Source organism: Pteropus alecto, unplaced genomic scaffold (genome assembly GCF_000325575.1).
Source record: "Pteropus alecto unplaced genomic scaffold, ASM32557v1 scaffold21, whole genome shotgun sequence".
NCBI lineage: Eukaryota > Metazoa > Chordata > Mammalia > Chiroptera > Pteropodidae > Pteropus > Pteropus alecto.
The window spans coordinates 25,154,151-25,161,514 of record NW_006436282.1 but is presented as its reverse complement, the minus strand read 5'-3'; the positions used below and the strand labels follow the sequence as shown (position 1 = coordinate 25,161,514).

Sequence of the window (7,364 nt, the reverse complement as noted above, 5' to 3'; positions counted from 1 at the left end):
GTCTACGGCCATGCCACCCCGAACAAGCCCGATCCCATCTGGTCTCAGAAGCTAAGCAGGGCCGGGCCTGGTTAGTGCTTGGGTGGGAGACCACCTAGGAAGACCAGGTGCTGTAGGCGTAAAAAATAAAAAAATAAGGGATCGTAAGCTGACAAGGCCCTTGCATTCTGTGAGGTCAACCAAGGGTTGCCTCGCCTAAAAAAAATAAATAAAATTAAAAAAAAAAGAAAAATGTATACCCTTTGAATTAGTGAAAGTTTGAAAGGATATGCGTAAGTGAGATTTAGCTTTTAAGATATTCCCTGTATTGTTTAGAATAGGAAAAAGAACTGACTGAGGACTTCAACAGGGAGAGCTATGTGCAGATGTTTGTACCGTTTGGGTCCAGGATTAGGTATGGCTTGTTTCAGAGCATACAGAGGGAGGATCTGGGTTTTGACCTTGGAGCTAAATAAATGAACTATTGAAACTGGAAGAAATACTTCCTAGGTCAGACCCTAAAACAGAGCAGATGGGTAGAATAAGAATGCAGAGATAATTAAGAGCTTGTCTCTTCTGTTGGGAGTTGGAGAGAGGAGAATTGGAGCCGCAGAATTCATAGAGGGCAGTGGCATTTGTTGGGACACCAGTCTGGAGGGAACGGGCAGGTCTCAGCATCCTAACTGCAGGTTGGGCCTAAGGAGGAAGGTGCTAGTCATAGGGCCCTTTGTGAAGGGGTGTGGCTAAGGGTTCCAAGAACGCTGGAGGGTGTCACCTGATTTCAAACTCTTACTTTCCCTATGTTGTTAGTTTTCCTCACTTAGTCTCACTTTCGGTAAGTCTTTGCCAAAAACTACAACCAGTGTCAGCTGTGTTTTGGACGATTAAAGGGGGAACTGAGCCCGTACTGGGGCCACCTGGGGCCTAGAGGGCAGTGGCAGCTCGGAGATGGCGTCCAGATGGCGCGAGAGCAGCACAGAAGCCCCGACGCTGGTCTCCAGGCCGAGTCGTGACGAGCAGCAGCCAGGATGGGTTTGGGGGTCGTGAACACTTCCCAGGGCTGCATAATTCGACGCCATCACCCATCATTATACTAACTAGTTTCTCTGGCGCTGACTCCACAGCACTATTGAAACTTGGCTTTTTAAATGAAGGGAGAAAAGGCCACATGTGGAGCCTCACTGTATAGTCCCAGGGGCAGCTTTTACATCCCTGTGAGAAGGCTAAGGGATGCTGCTCTTTATATGTCAGCTTCTGTAAGTGGCGTAAATCGGACCCCAAGCCGTGTTGTGTATGGGATGGTGTCCTTGTGTCTGCAAGACTGTCCCAGGCCCTGGGACATGCTGTCCTCATGTCCCGAAACTTCTCTGGAGCCCCGATGTGGCTGGCTGACTCACACTCTAATTGCAGCCTGGGAAAGTGAGAGGAACTGGCTGCGTGGTGGGCACAAAGCATGTTTACTGCATCTTGTATCTTGTACATATGCAGTATTTTGGATGCTTCAATGTTTAAACATTTAAAAATACACATTTTTTGATTTTTTATTGTCAGAACATTTAACATGAGATCTACCTCTTAACAGATTTTGAAGTGTACAATACAGTAGCATTTAAAAACATTTAAAACATTTAAAAACAGACAAATGATGATGCTTCTTGAACTTAAGTATTGTGGAGCAAAGCAAGCCTTTCATTAAAATCTTTGAAATAAGGTTTTTCTTACAAAGAGAGTCCGGGATAATTAGGGGTCCGTTTCAGAGCACCTGGAGCTTCTCTGCTGTCCAGGGGTCTTAGGTAGTGGAAAGCTTTTCCCATGATGAGGCCTCGGCCCCAGTGTGGGGGGAGCCGCAAAGGATCCGCCCCCTTCTCCCGAGCAAGCCTCGGTGGTCACCGCAGATTTCCTCCCGGGGGATAAAGCCTCTAAGCCCTTGTCTAGGGGACCAGGTTCATGAGTCTCTTTGCCAAAGCTTACTTCCTTGATCTTGCGCGAAATGCTGACTCTCACTCCAACGGATCTGCTTTCCCAAATGGACTTCCCAGCGCCTGCAGAAACTATTTCATGTGGCCCAGTCAGCCATTCCATCCCAGAGTTCCAAAGCCACGGGAGAGTTGGAAAAATTAACATCTGTCTAGGGTCTTTATCAGTTAAGCACTCCGCACAGAGGATGCGTAGGGGAGAGGCTGCCGTTGTGTGTTATATACTTAATAAAATTATCATAGTGCTTTAAAAATGTTATTACTGACGCTTGAACATTTGCCGCATTCCTGGGTCTGTGCTGAGTGCTATACCTGTGCTTTAAAAAATCCTTAAGACAAGTCGAGGTAGGCGCTACTGTTACTTCCATTTTCCAGATGAGGACGCTAAGACAAAATGGTTAAACAGCTCACCGAAAGTCACGCAGCGTTAGTAAGGGACAGAATCGAGACTTGAACTCAAGTCTGTTTTACTTCAGAACTTGAACTCTGAAGTTAACTATTCAAATAAGGCACGTGGAGAGTTCCGCTTGGGTGATGAACTTGTTTGCACCAATTTTTCTGCTGAGAAAACGAGAAAAGTTGGAGAGCTGTCAAGAAAGCAGGGTCGATGTTGCAGACGGATGAGGTCTACATTCGGTGCTGCCTTTACCGTGACTAATTCAAGTGTGGTGGCTGAGAAGCTGAGCAGAGGTTCTGGAAGACTCGGAACAAAAATTGAGTCAGGGTGCACCATGTAGCAGTGGCCTCTAAATACCCCACACTTTCTGTTGGGACCCGAAGGGTTACGTGCTGAGTCAAAGAAAACTGAAAACAGGCCTCTCACAGGGACCGAAGCCCAGCTTCAAATCGTCTGTCTCTAACTGAGGCAACTCGCCCAAAGCTAGTGGGCAGCCAGAAGCAAAAATAAATCTCTGAAGAAAGATAACATTATGCAATTTCTCAAATCACAATTTTTCAAAGTCTGTAAATAAAAAATAAGTAGTACAAAATTAGAAGATTTGACTAAAAATGAGAAAGTGAGTAGAAACAGACCCTCAGAGAATTCAGATAAGTTTAGCATTATCTGACAGAGACCTTACAATAACTATGATTTAAATGTTCAAGGAGTTAAATGACAAGATGGAGAAATTTCAGCAGAGAACTAGAAACGAAAAAAAATTCTAGAATTGAAACATAATATAGCCGAAATTAAGAAATCAGTGGATAGCCTTGATAGCCACGGTTTAAGAGAGAATTAGCGAACGGAAACTTCGAAGGTAGCTAGACTGATGCTGGGGGAGAACAGGGGAGACAATATTTAAAGAGAGAATGGCTAAGACTTTTCCAAAGCTGATGAAGAAAAACAACATTGAGCCACAGGTATAAGAAATGCTACTGACCTCCGAGTAGGGTAAGTACAAAAAAAAAAAACACACACCTGATTACCTCACGGTGAAACTGCCGAAAAACAGACACGTTGTAAAAGTAGTCAGGAAAATGTCAGTCATTTTTAAAGATCTAATAGGTGATATTTTCAAAGAGCTTAAAAAAAAAAAAACAAAAAAACCCAGCCAACCTGGAAGACTATATACAGCAAAAATATCCTTCAAAAATTCATTTTCAGGCACATGAAAATAATTTGTCACGATTGGATAGTACCAAAAGTACTAAAGGAAAAATACCAATGAGCAAAAGGGAAATGATCACAGGTCACAGCTTGGAGGTGCAGAAAGTAATCGGAAAGCAACGGAAAGGGTAAACATGGATATAAATCTAAAAAAATATTGACGTAAAATACTTGTATGCTCTGTGGGGTCTTACATGTGCAAAGAACTAAAATTCATGACAAAAAGCAGAAAAGTGTGAATGGAGGCAAATGGAATTGATTATTCTGAGGTCTTTGAATTGTCTTAGAACTGGAAATGGTGGAGGCGCTAATTTATATTAGAAATTAATAAAGCAGGATGCATATTTCAATTTCTATAATTTTCTAAAAGAATAAAAGAATGGAAAACTAAAAAGTTAAAAGAAGGAGAATATGAAACTCAAAAAAAAAAAAATCCAAAAGAAGGCGAAAAAAGGAGCTAAAAGGAGCATAGAACATATGGGAACATGTAGAAAACAAAATACAAAGACCCAAATGCATCAATATCTACATTAAGCATAAACGGACTAAATGTTACAATTTAAAGACATATTGTCAACGTGGAAAAAGAACAAAACCTAATTCCGTGAGACTTAAAAACAACACACTTTAAGTGCAGTTGTCCCTTCATATCCGCAGGGGTTTGGTTCCAAGACCCTCCAACTGCCCCCACCGCCCCGGATACCAAAATCCATGGGAGCTCATGCTCCTTACAACAAAACTGCCTAGTATTTGCACAGAACCCACCTATATCCACCCCCCTCGTACTTTAAATCATCCCCAGATCACTTCTAATACCTAATACAATGTAAACGTTAATAGTTGTGATATTGCATGGTTTAGGGAACGACAAGAAAAAGGGTCAATTTACCATGAATGTGCAGCTCGCTGGGGCATTCGCGCTGTGCATGAAGCTCACACAGGCTGCCCGGGCCCCGCCTCGTCCTGGTGATGGTCCAAGAAGCTAACAGTCTAGAGGCACCAGACTCGAGTATTGAAGATAGAGTACGTGTGTGCGCACGCGCGCGCACGTGCATGTTTAGGGGGAAACAAGGGATGGAGCAGAAGCACTCAAAAGGGCAAGAAATGTAGCATTTTCTTTTTATAAAGAAAATGTAAATGCTGGCTCTGAGCTTACTCGCCCCTAGCAGCTGCTTTTTGGGGTCAGCATCATTAAGAAATGCTGTTAATAATAGATCAAACTTAGCAAATCCTCACAGTTGTAAGTGCCTTGCAGGTTTGCATTGATTTGATCTTCATGACAACCCTAGGAGGTAGGTAGGTATCTTTATTACCGTTTCTATTTTACAGATGCAAAACCCAGCAACTGGCAGAGCTGGTATTCAAACGAGGCCACACCCCACCAGCGTCTCTGCTCTAAGCCACGCAGTGTGGCCTCTGGACTTTACAGCTTGCCCGACTTTTTGGATAAACGTTATCATACCTCTACTAGGTTGTCGTGGAAATTCTGTGTGCCCAGGGTTTAGAGAGGAGCATGAGAGGGAACAGGTGTTGACTGGAGGCCTAATATGAACCAGCGCTCATCCAGGTAAATTATAACAACCTTCAATGGAGCTATTATTAGCCTCATTTCAATATGAGGAAAATAGGTTTCAGGGACATTCAGAGGGAACAAGTCACATTGAATAAGAAGAGAGAAGAGATTCTCTCCTGGTCATCTGACTCCAATGGCTCTTCCCAATAAACTGTTGGTTTGCTTCACTACAAAATGAGAGCAAGCCGATCAAATCTTGGTATGTTGCTTCCTCAAGGTTGCCAACCTTTGCTAAATTATCTGTAATTACCCCCTCTCTACTCCTCCGCATAGCTGTGACCAGAGAGGCAGACAGTATTGTTGCACTTTATTATCCTCAGCACTAGATGGCACTGTAACACCACATATCTTTCTTGCTCTGGGCCCTGGAGGGCAGGATGCTGGCCTGGGCTTCTGGTCCTTGAAGGCAGGGTGAAGACGGTGGCCCCCAGTCAGCTCCAGGACGTGCAGTCCCAACAGCCTGAGCTTCTCTCAGACGGTCCAGGCTTGAACTCCTGGTTCCACGAAGTCCAGGTGAGTGGACATGGGCACACACCCACAACGGGGCACCCCTATCTCAGAAGCGCCTGCAAATGGAGTGAGGTTTCTGGGCATCGAGGAGCAGGGTGCTGCAGTCCGATGCTCAGGAGACCTGAGATTTAAAAACATGGTTTGTGTGTAAACCTGGTGAGGTCCAGTCCTGGACCTACCGAACCATTTTCAGTCTCCTTCCTGTCTCTTCCGGGGACCTGCTCAAGGTCACAGAATCATCTGGGCTTAGAACCCAAATCAGGTCCCTTCCCCAACACGCTGACAACTGAAGAGCTGCCTTTAATAAAACCGTTTTTGGGGAGATTGTCGTAAACACAATGGACTTAACTTTTACTTTGACTCCTCAAAGCATGTTAAGACCATGAAAAATAAAGACAGAGGAACTGCCCCAGATTGGAGACATGGCAACTAAATGTAACGTGGGATCCTGGCCGGAGGACATTCATGGGACAATCGGTGGTGACATCTGAATATAGCCTGCCGCTTAGTTAACGGCATAGCTTCCGAGTGGTACCATGGCTCCGGAAAGTGTTAACGTTTGGGGAAGCCGGCCAATGGCAATGGGTTTACAGGATTTCTCTGTACTATTTTTGAAACATTATTATTATTTTTTTTTGTCATCTGAAATAATTGAAAATTTAAAGTTCACTAGGAAAAAAAATTATAAAAGCATCACTTTGACATTATTTGGGTATATTTCAATATAAAGAAAAATACAGAGAATAAGAATAACCACGTGCAGAGGTGACCCCAGGATGCTGTGGGGGACACCAGAGGAGGGGTGGTTCTTGGAGATAAGCATTGTCTTCTCACTCTGTGCAGAGTTGGGCGCAGACCACTATTTTTTTAGGCAAAGGCCATTTTAATTTTTGAGAGCCTCTACTTCAGGACAAATTCTCAGACAGTCCACCCATAAGACCACAGTTTTTGACAATGAGATAGCACCTCATGCCTTAGGTAGCGATGCTCATGGGAGATGCTTTTCTTCAGTCCTCATCTGTAATCATTACTGTCTGAAACTAAAACATATAGATAAAAATAGCCTCAGTGGTTTCATGTTTTTTTTTTTAACTTTTTCTTTAACTTCTTTACCTTTTTTAAATAAAATGAACTTTTAATTTTAGAACAGTTTCAGATTTACAGAAAACATTTGTAAAGAGTTCCAGTTTCCCTAGCCATTAACGGCTGGCATACCGTTATTTACTCAAGTCTATACTGTATTCAGAGTTCCTTAGAATTTTATTGTATTTCCCAGTCCAAATTCCCAAGAGAAGAAACTCGACTGACTCAATACAAATTTTCTTGCCAGATAATTCCACATGTCACAAGGCAGCAAATGACTGGCTGCCTTGGATTAGCGCCAACCCGGTTCCGTCGTCGGTCACCCGAGAGTGGGCGCGCGTCAGTCCCTGTGTCCTGCTCCTTCGGCAGAGGCTCCAGCACCAGTTTGACTTAGAAGAGGCTGTGGGCATGGGAGGCGGTCCTGCCTCATTTGTTTACTGGGCCGCGTGGGGAGAAGCGAGGGTTAAAGAGATCTGAATAGCATCGGGAGTGCCCAGTACTCTGGTGACAATAAAACCAATATTTGTACAGCATCCTGAAGTTTGCTATGCACTGTATGAGCACGATTGCATTTTGTGCATATCTCAGTAACACTTCTTATGCTGTATTGTAATTGCCTCTTTGTTTTCTTGGGCAC

General features: G+C 43.8%; 1 pseudogene; it reads left to right on the top strand.

Moving 5' to 3' along the window:
* LOC112479779 lies at nt 1-119 on the top strand (annotated as a pseudogene).
* Nucleotides 120-7,364: the final 7,245 nt, after the last annotated feature.